We start from the raw sequence: 17,348 nt of genomic DNA, 5'->3' as shown, positions 1-17,348 counted from the left end.
CCAGCCCACCAACATCAGACGATTGCTACTGTGTTTCTATGTATGGGCTTGGCCAGTAACTCTTTATAATTTGCTATGTGTCAGAACAAGATGCCTATTGGACGCAAACCGTCAAATGTGTGATTGCACTTTCCTTCTGAATTGCCTACACCACTTTATCCTTCACTGGACCACTTACCTCCCAACCAACTCCCTTCCCTCTTCTAAGCACGTTATTAATGTGATACTCAAAGTATTGTTTCTCATGTTTTTGCTTGAATGAGGATGTGATTAAACAACATCTCTCAACAATTTTTTGTATGATTTTCCTTATGCATATTATGTGAAACCGTGTTTGTTCCTTACATAATTGTAACTCCCTTTATACGTTTCGTAAAAGTCTAAAGACATGGCTATTCACACAGTAAATTAGTCTGGATTTGCATTGCAAGAGACATGAGTTGAGTTTTCAGCGCCAAGACGCCCCCGGGCATACGTTTGCGCTTTATAAATCTCAAAAATAAATAAATACATAAATAAATAAATTGTGTATTTGGACCACCCTTCCTTGTACTATTGAAATACCCAAGTCCCAGTGCATTTGGGTCTATCCTTTATCTAACATAAAACGTTATTTGAGCAGGATGTGATGTAAAATAAACAAAAATGATGGTATACAGAACCAGTGGTTGAAGTGGAGAAACCACTCAATGAGGGGTCCACTTGTTGGTATTTACCCGCAAATGTCAGGTATCAAACCTCAACTTCACCCTGGCGCAAACTCAGGCTGGCATTGAGTCCTGTCTACCTTGATGGATCGTGATGCAGATTGCGCCCAGGAAGGTTTTTGCTTATTTGGCACCACATTGCCTTTGCTACCTATACTTTATTACACTTTTCATGAGGTCCTGAAGAAAGCAGCCACACCTCTGAGGAGGGTATAAGGCGGAAACACGTCGACCCATTTCTTTACTCTAGGATAGGTTGAATTCCCTCCTGTCATAGCCTGGTTTTAATTCTGACCCACTCGTTTCTTTCCTTTTTCACTCCTCATCACTGCCTACTCACATAAAGGTTTAGTATAACTCTCTCTATCAAAGAAAACATCTCTGAGTTCCTCCGTCTGAGAGAGGGGTTGTGGCCCACATTATAACTCGGTTGCAAGGAGTTTACGCTATGATGAGGCATTCCACCTTCGGGTGGGTGGGGGGGAAACAGTCCTTTAAAAAGGAAATCCCTTAGCAATCTTCCATATTCGGCAGAACCAAAGGTCTCTTTTGTTGGGGAGTCTTGATCTCTCCAAGTGGTGTCCCCATGGTCTTGGACCTTTGGCTGGTGTCAAAGTGTACTCTTCATAACCTTTCCTGAAACCTTGGACTTAAAAACCTTTTAACTTCTAAGACCTCTGCAGGACCTGTGCCAACTTGCCAAACCGATCCAACGAAGGTGCGCTGCTGCTGGGCCAAAGATAGTATCCCTCTCCATGCTCTGAAAACTCTTAAGATGGATCCCAGTCAACACCAGGAAAATCATCACACTGGCCCTAATCACCAGCCAGCTTGACTACAGGAACGCACTCTACTCTGGCATCACCACCCAACGCCTCAAGAGACTCCAGAACATGCAGAACGCAGCAGCCAGTCTCATCCTCAACCTCTCCAAAAGTACCCATATCACCCCCCACCTTAAGAACTTTCCCTAGCTGGCTGTCCAGAAGAGACTCTATAATAAAAGAGAGGGACCCAATGACCCAAAGGAGCAGGGTACCAAATGACAATTGTCAAACAATGAAATGCCCCTTTGGTGATTTCAAACCTGGGCATACACTCAGCTCAAACAACATCCATACACATAGCTAATATACTGACAGCAAATAGCAGTCAACGGAAAATGCAGAATTGTTCAAAATGCGAAAAAAATATATATGTGTGGTAAAACCATACAGTTTATTAAAACAAGTTAAAACCAGCTCAGGCTTGTAAGCGGCAATCAAAGCAATACTACATTTAGAATCACAAATACATTGACAATATACATAATAGCAAAAAACATAATAGTTTAAAACAATCCTAGGGACAGAGAAAAAGAGGAATAACAATTCCTAACAGCTACGGGAGAGCTACAGAAGTATAAAGGAGATCACTCCTGATTATTAGTTATGAATCTTATATCAGGTTTGTTGTCCCCCAATCGAACTCAAAGTAGTTCTCCCTTTCTTGTGTATCAACGCGTTTTGGCGGGCAATTAATTTTTAGCCAACACCTTCCTCAGGATAATAGATAGAACCATCCCATTAGACCAATAAAAACCTATGAGAGATAAAAACCCAATTTTAAATACAGTTTTACGACACATAATCACATTACAAAAAAAAATGTTTTCTGTCTGATTCAAATTCTCTTAATATGAGATTAATGTGAGTGCTAATAGACTGATTGACTATATCTCACAGGTCGCCCCATAATTATTCCAGAGTACGAGTAAGACAGCTTTAAGATATCCTTGCCTGCTATGACAAGGATGAAGTCTAACAGATAAAGTGGGTGGTTTGGTAGTGATACGAATGTGCTGTGAATGACAAAGGTATGTTCATTATTGATAATTTAAATATATATTGTGAGCATTCGGTGATGTCTACGTTGCGCTATGGATATGCCGATTTGGTTTGTTATAATATTACTATGAAAGCATAAAGGCCAATTTTACATGTTAAATTATATGACGATGTGGTTTGTGGATATGAATATGTACTTTTGACTCCCACCCACATTGCCCATGTATATAATTTTAATGTGTTGATTTTTCGGAAATGGTTAAACTGCAAATTCACTATTGTGCGTCTTTATGTATGAATTGATACTGGGATGTCCTGTTCGTAATGCATTGTTTTTAATGAATTGCTCACTGTTAGGATGAAATGTATTGTTTTTAATGAATTGCTCACTGTTAGGACTACGCAGAATGTAATGTGATTATGTGTCGTAAAATTGTATTTACAATTGGGTTTTTATCTCTCATAGGTTTTTATTGGTCTAATTGGATGGTTCTATCTATTATCCTGAGGAAGGTGTCGGCTAAAAATTAATTGCCCACCGAAACGCGTTGATACACAAGAAAGGGAAAATGAAATCACTACTACTGTTATTTCCAGCCATACTTTAATGAGATAAAATCTACATCTGGCAGAAAAATAATTCAGAGAGCCAATTAAAAATAACTAATTCCCTTTATCACATCTAACACTGGATGCAAAAAAGATACTTTTTTTAAAACAGAGCAAGTTGTAACTATGGGAAGAACAACAATTAAGTGTCTTCTATTTAGTCTTCTCTGTAATCTATGGCCCACCCCTTCCACCATTCAGAAAGCTAAGCATTTGATTGGTATTTCCCACTTGAATCTTTAATTTGAACTTCAAATTGATGCCGTAATTAAGGCTGCTGTCAAAGTGCATTAATAAAGTATGGGAACTGTGTTGCTACATGCAATGGAGCGGGGTCAGTAAACTTGGGGGCAGGGCCAAAGGTGTGGCTAAAAGAAAAAATATTCTGTAAATGTTTATGGTCTTTCACCGTCCGGTAGCTACATATAAAACAATGCGCAGGTTAATTGAAAAATAAATAATAAAAAAGATGTTACTAAGTAGGAAATGCACTATAGTACATTATGAAATCTCTATTAGTTAATGCACTGCAGAAGTCTGTGTGTAACCAGAAAGCCACAGTATTAAACCTTTGTTGGTGCAGTGGAGAAGAGTGACTTGTTTATTTTTAGTGCTATGAGGTCTAAGACTGTGACAGAAAGCAGTGTGAATATGTAAGCCCTTATTTTCAACTTGCACTACACCAGTATAAGATAGACTGCTGCAAAGTGCGCAAAATGGTTTAGGATAAATGGTGCTTACATATTTTTGCAATACCCAGGCTGCATCTAATGCAATTGTTTTTTTACAAAACTGTCCCTTCAACACCTCGTCAGGGGTAGTAAGCCCTATATAAATACAATTACAATTAAAAGCACGCCTTTCACATATCAGTTGTTAACACTTTGAACTACCACTTCAAAAGAATAAGGGCCTTATCATGAGTTTGACCCTCCATGAACCGCGGCGAGCTAGGCAGTCCAACTATCGTACTATGCGATATGACGATTGTGACCGTGGCTGAAACGCTGACATCGCAGGCCGCCGGGTCGCGGCTGAAGAAAAGAAGCTGGCATAGGGCGGGACAGTGCAATTTCACTGCCGTCCGTATTACGAGTTGGCTTAACCATGAGCAGAACATGGCGGTGAGACTGCCAGCTTCAAGCCAGAAGAAACAAAGGATTTGGGGTGTGCACTCGCCCTTTCTTGTTCTTTCCATCAGAGTTTGACATGGATCCCATTCTCCAGGTACCACATTCACATCAGCATCTTCACCGCGAGGATTACAACCCTGTTTGTGGTGATGTACAAGTGAGTCCTTTTTGTACCATATACCCATTGTCGGGAATGCCCACACACAGGCCAGACTCTGGCAATGGGTAGGTGGTATTTTTCCACATATACCATGCGTATATGTGCATTTTGACACATATGAAGTTGAAATGCTCACATAGGCATTTAGGCATTGATAAATATGTAGAAGTAATCACCATCACTGCTAAATCTCCGCAGTCACACTGCGCTAAACTCGTAATACGGCAGTCGAAAGATTGCTGGAGCTGTGGGCTCCTGGCGGCTGCGGTGTTGAGGAGGTCGGACCGCGAAAATTGTGTAATAAGGCTCTAAATCTTTGTCATCACAAAGCTTCGAGTGACTTGATCAATTAAAGTCAGAACCGGCTCCCAAGCATACCTTATATTTGCATATTATCCTTTACATTGGTAGAATTAACTCATTGCGCACATTTGCATTCCTTTTAGGCATTAAGCACCCTGGAAGGAAGGCTTGTTTACCTGTCTGCCCGGCTTCTTTATCACAGCACAGGAGACTCACAGAAGGATAATTCAGCGGAAGCATTGAAACTATCAGAATTAGGTGTCCCAGGACAGATGTCTTTCGACAAAATGTATGGAAACGGTTTTTCATAAATCAAAAAAGTATGGGTAGTGCATGCCTCTCTGATCCCACTCACTTCGACCTCAAAATTAAGGGCACTAGTTTGAAAATGTCCTTGCTTCGGAAAGTCCTCCCACCACTGCAAACTCTGTTCAATGAAAATAACAAGTTGGCTCATAATGAACCCTCAGGCCACCACAAACTGATTTATACAGATCTCCCAAAGATTCCTATACAAATACTTCTAAGACACATACATAGAGCCACCAAGATGTACCAGGGCCCCTACACACATTAGATAGCCTTAGCATGCCCGCCTTCCAGAATAAATGCAAGGCTCTTTTCCTTAGCCACAAGGCATGCTGGAAAACAGACACAGCATGACTACAAAAACTGGTTCCAAACTGCATCTGTAATAGAAACCCTTGGTTAGTGTCTCTGAATCTGGTGCAGCAACACCATTTTCTATAGCAAAAACATGGTAACCATTCCATAGGAATACTGGGTCTGAAACTATAGAACTTTTCATACATTCATTTTCTTAAACCGTTTCTGCTGAGTAGCCCTGAAGAAGGCTGCATATTGATTTTCACCTTATCCTGCCACACTAATAAGTTATGTTCCTTACCCATTCCTTGCAACAGCTCTTGGTTTTCTACTCCCTTAAGTACCTCAGCACCCTGAGGTTCTTCTAAAAAGTCAAACAGCACTCTGCAAAAATCCCACAAAAACGATTGCATCCGAAGTGATAAATGAGAAAACACAAACATACTGCTACCTTCATAAACATGAATATATAATTAGATTCTATTAGAGAGATACATGGGCTTTCGATCTAAAACAAAGTATTGTTTTCTGTTCGCTACAGTTATTTTTAACTTTATTAATTTTAACTTTATTAAATTTACTTGGAGAGCTAGGTAAAAGTGCAAAAATTCCAGTAAAAAACGGGTAGTTTCACCAACCCCGATGTAGAGTGAACAGGAGTATTATAATCATTCATAGTGAAATGCCAAAGTCACTGTGAGCGAGCAGCAGGGCACCCCGAAACCCCCCACCCACGTTGTTCTGTAAACCATGCCCTTTCAGACTCTCTGTCCTTTGCAGGAAGGTGGATGGTTTCAAATTCATACTGTGTGCTTGAGAGCTTACTGAAAGTTCATCTTTTATGTAGAATTCAATTCTAAGCAGAAATTGGGACTCAGAAAGTGTTAAAACTGTTTTCTGCCGGCACAAAGACGTACATCACCAATCACATATTGACGAATGCTAAATCTCGAAGAGTCAGAGTGACAGTCCTGGTGCCATATTACTTACAAGTTACAAGGGACAGAGGAGATCCGAATAGGCACAATAGTATCTCCATCATTCTGTAGTAGGGAAGGTAGAAAACAGAACTTCTCAATCTGTTGTCTTTGTACCCCTGAGGGTCCACAACAACTAATAAGGTGGTCCGTAACCAGTGGCGGCTCACTCGGAACCGGGGTGGTGAGCAATTTAAAAAGAAATTACATAAATGAACTTGCCTTGTCCGCCACGGCTCTGCAAGCCTCTCCCGCCGCTGCACACCTCTCTTCTGTCAGCTGGAGGCACCCAGGCTTTAGAACTCTACTTGCCAATCACGACACTGCAGGAGCAGAGTTGCGAATGATCTGAGCATTCTGAGGAGACGTGGCAGGTTCTCCACGGGGCTGTGCAACACAGCCCAATGAGGAACATGCCAAGTGTGCGTGATGGTTTGGCTGGCCTTAGAGGGTCAGCCAAACTGCCATGTGCACTCAGAGGAGTGCAAACCACTCCTCCCCTGCACTGCCTTCAAGGAGCAGGTCCCGCCCCGACTCCAGCATAGAAAAAGATAATTATAATAATGTCATGTTATTTTAATTTTGTTTTTTGCACTGCTGAAATAGCAGTGGGGTGAGGCCACTATCCACAACTGTTTAGAACAGAGGTCTCCAAAAAGTCGATTGGGAGCTACCAGTAGCTCGCTGTCTGCCACTGAGTAAGTAGCTCACACATAGCAGCCTGTCAGCGGGCTTGAGAATATACTCCTCCTCCTTTGCTGTGCATTCTTTTATTCAGTTTTTTTTTCTTCATTTTTCTTCTTGTCATTTTTAAACTACCTCTGCCTTCTCTTTCTTTGTTTTGTTCTCTTCTTCTTTCTACCATTTCTTTCAGTTGTATCTTCTTTCTCTGTCTTCATCTTTTCTGTTTTCTCTTTTTCTGGTATTTATTTTTTGTACTTTTTGTTCTGTATTCGCCTTTTTTCCTCCACTAATGTAAATTTCTCCAAGTCTGGCCATCTTTGCTTCATTATCATTTACTACTCTCCTTTCCTTTGTTTGCCTTATTTTCCCTTCCTTCCTTTCAATCCTTTACTCATTGTCTTTTTCTTTTCTTTTGTCCTTTCTTTTCTCTTTCTCTGCCGTGCTCTCCCTTACTTCTCTTTTTACTGCATTCTCTACCATTCTTTTTTCAGCTCCTTTTATTCATTCCTTTCACTGTTTCTCTTTATTCTTCCTCTCATTTTCTTCTTACATTTTTTTCATTGCTTTTCCTTTGCTCCTTTCTCTATTTTTTTATTTTCCCCCATAATTACTCCTTTACTTTGTTAGATTTCTTCCCCATTTTCTCTACTTCTTTGTTATTTTCCTTCCTTTCTCAGTTGCTTTTTCCCTCTGTCATTCTTTCATGTATCTTTCTCTTCTCTCTCCTCTCCTTCTACTCTATGTTCTCTCTTCCTATTTTTTTCTCTCTTTATCGTCTGAACACCAAAGGGACAAAACTGATCCACAGGGACCTCAAATGTAAATCGACCCTGTGCCATTAATACTGCATGCTCCCTGCAGCAGAAATGGGGGTCTCTAGGGGCAGTGTTTAGCTTATTTGGACTCTATGTAATTTTATCAATTCCCTACATAAGTAGTAGCTCATGACGATTTTTAATGATCAGACGAGGCTCTCACGGTAGGAAAGTTTGGAAACCCTGGTTTAGAATGTTAACTCATATTAGCAGATTAATAAAGTACATACAAATGAATAAGCAAAATGCATAACTGACTATTTAAAAATGTTCTATAAACATGTAGGAATTTGAAATTGGAAGCTAAAATGTAAGTTTGTATCCTTAGCCTGATTCGTGAAAACTTTGCAAGTAAATAGCAGAATATACTGTGGATGATGGGCGACTTCAATTTAAGAACTGCTAAACAGAGAACATGTATCCGGAGGAAAAAATAATAAGTTATATGTTAAAGTCTAACATATCACATTGTCTTTTATATTTAAAAGCTCTAACCAAAATCTTAATTATATAGTTTTATTTGTGAACTAAATAAATATTGCAATGTTTGCGTGTCAGATTGGTGTATAAATGTTTGTATTTGTGTGTATTGTTTTGAGGTTCAAAGCATGAAAATCGCTTAGGCTGGAGTTCCCCAGCTTCCAGTATTGACTCAGTGGGGGTCCCCGGTTCCCAGTAATGAATTAGTGGGGGTCCACAGAAGTCAAAGGACAAGAACCGCTGACACAAATTTAATTTTACGTGTGAAATTAGGGCAAAGCATTGAATCATAAGCTCATTATTAACACCTGTTGAAAACACTGACCAAACTCTTTTTGCAGCGAAATTTCTGTTTTAGTACCATATTAAAAGCACTTAATAATCTGTTTTTCACAATTGAAAAGAGGATAGCATGTAAGTGTGCCATTTCTTATTAAATAAGCACAGAACAGATGGCGTGAATTCACTTAACCCCATTTCTTGTCTCTATTCAAAATTCAAGTTTGGAGGATCTTGTCTTAAACTGATTCTCTATTGCGCAAGCAGCAAATGTCCTGCAAACTGTACTTGCACTACTTTTTTGGCTCGAGTGCAACATTTTAGGTAACAATCGAATACATTAATGCTCACTGTGCCAAGGGTATGTACTAGAATATCGCAACCAAAATGATGACTAAATGAAATATAGTTCTTTGAGTATCATCAGGGCCGGACTGGCTGTAGCGGGCATCCTGCATTTCCCCAGGAAGCTGGAAGGGTGGGTGGGTGCTTTTGAACAAGCGGGGACCAGTTTTGTTACTTGGGGCCAGTTTTGCAGCGGGGCTGGAATATCAGCCTCCAGTAACAAAAGCCCTGGGAGAGTGATAAACAAAATCGCCAGGGCTGTTTGGGTTCCCATTCTGGCCTGTGTATCATTTACAAAAACATCGCCTTAATACAGCTAATTATAGAAAATATACACCCAATGGGAGGTAACTTATATTTATGACATAATATTTCGGTCAGACAATACTTTTTCTTTTGATATAGGACATACATATGTACTAAGTCCTAAAGGTTAGGATGGGAAAGCCAAGGTTACAAGGAAGACAAGGGGGTTATTGATAGTATACATTTCCTTGTACTGTAAATGCCACCAGGCCTCACCCCCTACTAAGAGCTGGTGAAATTCGGATATCATGTTTAAGCGCGTGGAGGCTGGAGTGCAACTAAATGTTCAGATGCAGTTTCAAGCCTTGATCGGGCAAACAACACTTTGGGAAGAGGAAGAATGGGATTGAGAATCTTTGAGTTGAAAAGTGGAAGAATGGATCATTGGTAACCTCTTAACTCCAAGCAGGAAGAGGGATCCAGAAAGGTACTTAACTGTGGTGACCTGTTGTGTAAGGCTACTGTTAAATTATTGATGCACTGAAGGTGGCAAAATGAAAAGAGATTTGGAGACGTGGAAACAGAGATAATAGTAAAACATATGGGCCAGATTCTCAAAGCTTTCTTCCTTGCGTAGCTTTAGGTTACTCAAGCGTTGGCTCCCCATCAACAAAAGAATCACCTTCCGTCTCCTCACCCACGCACACAAAGCCCTACACGATCAAGGCCCGAGCTACCTCAACAACCGCATCAACTTCTACGCTCCCAAACGCCACCTCCGATCAGCCAGTCACGCCCTCGCCGCCGTTCCCCGCATCCGGAGAACGACAACAGGAGGAAGGTCCTTCTCCTACCTGGCCGCCAAGACCTGGAACTCCCTCCCTCCCGACCTGCGCCTAACCCAAGACCACCTCTCCTTATTATTGTTATTATTATTATTGCATTTCTTATATAGCGCCAGAATCGACCCCCGAAGGGGTATCTCCGCGCTTGCCTTGGGAACCCGTCCTGGTTTTTCCCTGTGAGATAGCCCCTACAGGGCATCCCCAAGGTGAAAGCCAGGCATCCCGCCGCAGGGGGGCCGTTGTGGAGATTAAGCAAGCTTAATGCCCAGAGTTGCATAGTGTGAACCCATGATTAGGTCAGGCACCGAAGCGAGAATTATCGAGTCCGTGGACATTTGAGCTCAACACCCTGCCGCGTCGGGAATCGAACCCTGGTCCCGGGTCTGACCTCTGCTTCAGGGTCTGCCTGCTCTAACCAGTGAGCCACACTTCTCCACTTGAGCTTCTTCAGGAAGAAGCTCAAGACCTGGCTGTTCGAGCAGTAGCAGCCCCCCCCCCCCCCAAGCACCTTGAGACCCTCCGGGTAAGTAGTGCGCTCTATAAATGTCTTTGATTGATTGATTGAAGGAAATTCAGGATTAAGTCAAGAGTAAGATACATCCAATAAGTGGCTGGGGGGTTTGGAAAATGGTGCTAAGTGAGAGTTAATAATTAACATGGCAAGAGGAGTTTCTGTGTAACATTATTACCAACTATCATCAGTCTCACTGAGTACTAGGCAGAGGGTTATGATTCTTCCACAAATGATATTAAAGACTTAACAATGGTTTTGGAGGACTAGATAGCTTTTGGTTCCATCCATAATGTAAGTAATTTACATTTTTAGTCATATAGCACAACATTAGTACAATCCTTAGGAATGTTCAGTTTCTTGGGTAATTGGATCTCAATTTGTTTTCTGGAGAATACTTATAAGGAGGCAAGTCCAAAATCATCCAAGCACCTGCACCATGTGGCATTATAAATGTTTATACCAAGGTACCCCTTGTGGTTCTTCATTTTGGCAAAAAGGGTAGAGTTTTTAGGGCCTATGCTAAACTACAGATCTTCTGCTCCTCAATGACACAATTTTTTGTGCCTTGAGATGGAGACCCTCCATAGGTCTCTTCAACCTCTAGTCTCAAGGAGATGGCTCCCTCAAACTCCTGTACATAGGCCATGACTGGTGATACTCATTATAGGTTTTCGGGGTGAAGACAAGAAAGAGACTTTTACCCTTTAGAAAATGCCACCCTAGAGAGTGACTTTATAGACACATGGATAAGTAGCATGCTATTTGCCAAAAAAGCACTTAAACACCACATCAAGGGTAGCAAGCGCTATATAAATGCAAACCTTTTTCACTCTTCTATCCCTCCACTATCCTTCTCAATACTAATAGCTAACATATCCATCACTCAAATCACTTACAAATTTCACTATTCTAATTCAGCACTAATCTTTTATGGGTTCCGGAGAAGTGTGCTACTCGCCGAAAAAGCACTTTGATGCCTCGTCAGGGGTAATAAGCACTATATACATGCAATTGCAATACAATACAACAGAAATGTAAACAGATTGTAAACACAATTTAGCATACAAATTCATGATGAGTGTTGGAACAACATTTAGGCTAGGCAATAACCTCCTTAATAAGCTCTCAGTACAGAGAAATCAAACAAAAGATGTTTTCATTAGTATATCACCACTGAACGACTGAAAGCTATGCCTTACAACATTTTGAAATTGACGGGATAGGTCCCAAGAACTTGGTATCATACTCCATATTCTGTGGTCTAGCAAACCAATGAAATCATTGTGGAAAGGAATTCTTAGTAGCATCAAAGGTATCACATGCATTCAACTACCTTGTGATCCAGTTGTAATTTCTACGGAAGATGTAAACAAACATAATGTGTATTTTCAACATCCATTGTGGTCAAACCGATCTCACAGCTCCTCTTAGCAGGAGTGAGTACAAATATTCAATATGCATGCAATCAGAAATTAGACGACCAGTATATTAGGAGCAGAATTGAGAAGCTTGAGACAATATGGAAACAATTTGCTATATGTTAAAAGAGCTGTTGAGGGCAATCTCTGATTTATTATGTATATAGGACTAACAAAACAGCTGACCTTTCTAATATGTACTCATTTGAATGAACAGTAGAATCATGTCCCCCACATCATAAAATGTATAGGCGAATCACTGATTTGATATACCTGTAGCATGAAAAGACTTAACATTGTTAAAAATCAACCCAGCCATTGGCCCACGGTTTGCTAGGCCAGTGGTGTAAGATGCCAACAATGCCAGACTAGGTGCCCTAACATCCTGCAATCCTGGTCTTTAATTGTTAATCTTTTCAATAAGATCAACACTAGTGCCTGAATGAGATGGAGTTTTCTGACAAATTAACAAAGGAATGCAAATTTTCTGACCATACTTTGTGCATCATACACTTTTTGACTTACAGGTATTACAATGCTCTGGAGGGGCGAAAGAAGAAAAGGGTGGACAATACTTTAACAATATTTATTTTGCCTTGTCCCTTTTCAGACCTCTCAACTGCAACTGTCTAATCTCTCAATCTTTAACCCTTTCGATGCTGATGACGAGCTCAGCTCGTCATCACCCACGGGTGTCGTGTGCTGATGACGAGCTGAGCTCGTCATGGTGCCACTAAAATGGCAATTTCCAGCACAGGGGGGGGGGGGACGTCCAGCAGCCATGTGGGTAAAAACGAACAGGCATAGTTGTTTTTAGGTCTTACCTACAAAAATACATATCTGTCTTTTTTTTAAAGATCTATTGTGTACAATATCATCAGTTGACTTTCAAGTCAATTTCTTACATTTACTTTATAGTGAATGGAGTTCCATGTCTTCTTGGTTTTGTCCCTACCCTGGAGTATAGGGTGTCTGATTAGAACAGTTGTACACTTCAAATGCTTACAATGATGGAATTACTTTCATCTTTCAGCATGCCATTAGAGGGCATGTGTTTTTTTCTCAATCTCTTGTGTGCTTATTTTATTACATTTTGTATCCCTTTCTGTTGTGCATGTTGCTTCCCCACCCCAACTTCCTTTGCTGCTCTTCCACTTTAGCCATTCTTCTCTGACTTTGCATCCCTGTCACCAGTTCTTCCTTTGATCTTTCATCCCTCCCCAGTTTTTCTTTGCTTTTCACCCACATCCAAGTTCCATTCTTTACGTCACCCATCCCCACTCCTCTGTTGCTTTTTGGCCCGCATTCCTCAGCTCTTTGCTGTTGCTTCCTCTGTGTGTGTGGATTATCCCCATTTCCAACATTCTACCATGCCTTCTCTCACCCTTTCACTGTTTTTCAAATCCCTCAGCAGTTCTTCCCTTCCTCTGCAAGCCCTCCCCACTCTACATTGCTTTTAGTACCCCCAACACAAGTTTCTCCATGCTTTGCCACCATTGCCCACTGTTCAATTAGTTTTCACCCCTCAATACTCTGCCATTACTGCTTTTACTTTTCGTCTTAAAATATATATTTTTTTGCGATGGTCCAGCAGCTGCACACTGCTACTGGGCCAATCGCTGTTTTATTTTTGCACTCTCATGCTTACTTTTTAGTAATTTAATGTACTGGTGCACAACAGTATACGTTATTTTGACAGTTGGATTTGGGCTATCTGGGCACCTTTAATACCACTTCAAAAAGTCAATGGCTGGAGGCTCACCACTTGGAGGGCCAGGACTCATTCAGGATGGGTTCAAGATGGTTTTAGTCTTTTCTGTCCCTGGGGCTCTAATTGGGAAGCGTGCCAACTAGACCATGGAGTCAATCTTGAAGCCTTGGGTTCAAGCAGAAAAGCAGGCAACAATAGGCATGGCAGTTCTCTGAGGACACAAGGCAGTCTTCAGACAGCAGGGAAGTCCTCTTAGCGCACCAGGACAGTCCTCTGAAGTACACAGCAGGCCATGGGCAGCAGCTCAGTACACAGAGAGTACATCTGCAGCTCCAGAAGAGAACTGAAGAGTGGGTCTGAGGGTCCTAGTTTTTAGGACGAGCCTGGGTGCTCTGCAAGCCATGCTGTATTGAAGTATGAACTTGAAGCCCCGCCCACTCTCTGCCATATTTGTCATTCGCTTGTGTCATTTTCCTTCCTAAATGTTGGCCTCTGTTTCGTTAATAGGTTTGTTAGTCCCTCCTTGTTACAGCCTTGTCTTCATTTGTAACCTTCCATGAGGACTGTATTTCTTCTTTACTCTGTAAGCACTATTTTCTTTAATGAGTTTCTACTATTAAAAGCACAACATGCTTTCGAGCAACATTCAGTGTGCCATGCACGCTTTCACTTTCCAAGCAGCCAGGCACAATTACAGCTGCTTCTTTGAAATGCAATAGGTCTCACATTTACTAGAGTTTGAGCAGCTGGCATTGTAAATGACAATGCCTTTTATTTATGGGTTAATTATCAAAACAGATAAATAAAAGGCATTGTCAATTACAATGCCAATAGCTTAAACTCTCGTAAATGCGAGACCTATTGCATTGCAAATGTTTGCTATGCCTGGTGCTAGGTCTGAGGTAGAAGAACCTTCTGGAGTCCTCCCCCTCCCTCCACAGAAGTGTCTGGGATTTCCTGCCTCCCTTCCCTGGTCCCAGGCTGTCCGCAGTCACAACTGGCTAGTGTGAAGTTCTTTGCGTGTGAACGGAGATAGTGTCTTTGAAGTGCAAACGGAGCTGTGCACAGCACCGCCTCCTCATCCTGCTAGGATGGCCCATCCTGCTAATATCCAATCCCTCTACTGTGTGGCTGTCTGGGAGGAATAAACAAAGGCCAACTGCAAACGCCACCTAATGACGTGACTCGAAAACAGGCTACAGGCACCAAACAGTTAAGACAAGAAACTTCCAACTTTCTAAATGTGACATTTTCCAAATTGTGACTTAAAATCTGTCTTAACTATTAAGGAGGAATTTAAATTACAATTCCTTAGACACCTCACATGACATTTCTACCTGCTCCCAAACAAAAGTAGTTATTACTTTTTAAATGTAATAGGGTAACCCATTGTTATCCTATCGGAGAGGTAGGCCTCATGGCAGTGAAAATAGAATTTGGGATATTTTCACCACCAGGTCATGTAAAACTTAAAAGTAAATGTCCCACTTTTTTAAATACAGTGCGCCCTGTCTTAAGGGCTGTGTAGGGCCTACCTTAGGAGTGATGTAAATGTAATAAAAATTGAGTTTTAGGCCTGCCATCAGGTTTATTTAGCCAAATTTATTGGCAGTGTAAAACTGCTTACAGGCTCCAATGGCAAGCCTGGGATATGTTTTAAAGGGCTAATTAAGTGGGTAGCACAATAGGTGCTGCAGGCCCACACGTAGAATTTAATTTACTGGCCCTGGGTACATGTTATAGCATGTTACTAGGGACTTATAAGGAAATTAAATATGCCAATCTTGTGTATGCCAATGGTACCATGTCTTAGGGAGTGAGCACAAGCAATTTGGCACAGATTAACAGTTGTAAAGTGCAGAGTCCTAAGAGCTAACATAAACGGGTTCAGAAAACAGGACAGGTGAAGGCAAAATGTTTTGGCCAAGTCCAACAATGACTCATGCCCACACTCACCCAAAACTCCTTCAATGCCTCAGACACATATTGCACCCCAATAAAAGTCCCATTTGTATCTGGCATCCCCTCTCTAGCAAATTCTTCCAAGAATAATCAATGACTGATGCTTCATAATCACCCATTTAGAGCACTATACCAGTAGCACCAAGAAAACCTATTAACTCTCAGGTAACAGCTCAAACCAAACTCATGAAGTTTGGCCCCAAATTGCACTAGGGAGTTTATTACAGGAACTGGACATAAAGGAGCCTCTTGCATCACCTTGACCCTATTACTGGAAGCACACTGGAAACACTGATTAACTTGCATCTTCACCAGCCCTCTTTGTCCACCAGTACACTTCTCTTACTGTAATTTTAGTGAGGTTCATGCCCAAAAGTCCTCTGTGCATCAAACTGACCATTTTCTGTCACACTTCTTCAGGAGGTGTTTGGTTTGATGATTATCAGATTCCTACATAAACCTCCTCAGTTCTGATTCCAAGACCTTTTACTAGTTTCTTTCTGATGATGTAAAGTTGTAAAGTTAAGTCAAACAATGCGGCTATTGTAACAGGGCTGTTCATGACCAAAGTAAAGGCATACTTCATTTTTTCCTTTAATCGTTGTTAGAATGATGCGGCTGTAGCTTCATCCATCTGTAGAGCTTATACAATACAGTTATTAGAAATTACATATAAATAATTAGATACCTGTCTCCTTGTTGAAGGTATAATAATCCTATGTAAGGTACTTGCTTATACTGCCTTCTGCCAAACACTAAGTAAGTCTAGAGAAAATCCCTGGAATGGTATAAGAGATTACAGTAAATAAAGGACAGATATACTTTCTACGTCCACAGGACCCGTAGGTCTATTGTAAAGGGACACACCAAATATCAAAGTATAGCGTTTACAATCTTTTATTAAAAAATGAATATCTAATATTAAAATTTCAGAAGGAAATCAATCAATTCTTCTGAAAACATACAATCCATTTAAGAAAAATACAATGTCAACAAAGTAAATTACATTTCATACAAAAAACTTTTGTTAAAAAACACACATACATAAAATATTCTGGATTTAAAAAGAAGAGCATATAGAGATCTAGACATGAACCATATACATTACAATACAGAAATAGCAATAACACAGAATATACAGAACAAAGGAACAAAAACCCCACTAGTAACACTAGCTCGAATCTTGTGTCAACTGATCTATGGGATCCAATAGCCTTATTACATTTGCAGAGTTATACCACAGTTGTTAGATTTTGCATAAAGTTGGTATCTTCTAGGCTTTCTTGGATTCTCAGTATTTTCCGGGCGTCGACGCGTTTCGGTGTTAGTACCCTTGATACGGTTACACCTTCCTCAGGACAATTAGTATTGGGGTCCAGGGTTTCATAAAGTAAAGGTATATTTCCCTTCAGGGATCTTGACCATAGGGCCCACTAATGTATTTACGTTGTCCCTTAAATCCAGGTTTCCCTCAGTTCTTCTGATCTGGAATCACTTTGAGAAATGTTGATCATTTCTATCTTCTGTAGGAGAATTTAGTAGCTGCATTTGATTCAAAAGATGATATATTTATACGTGGTGTATCCTATTCTTCGGGATCCACGTCTGGCTACTTCGTGGGCATCTGTTTTTAAGTTTAGACACGTTTGCCCACAGAGGATGCCTTGGTTACAGGGGGTGGCTGGTTTTAGCAGTTGTCTGCGGATTCAGAGCCTGATGTGGTCTGCC

The sequence above is a fragment of the Lissotriton vulgaris genome, chromosome 8, assembly GCF_964263255.1.
Source record: "Lissotriton vulgaris chromosome 8, aLisVul1.2, whole genome shotgun sequence".
Taxonomy (NCBI): domain Eukaryota; kingdom Metazoa; phylum Chordata; class Amphibia; order Caudata; family Salamandridae; genus Lissotriton; species Lissotriton vulgaris.
The sequence above is the reverse complement of the archived record's forward strand: the minus strand, read 5'-3'. Positions refer to the sequence as shown.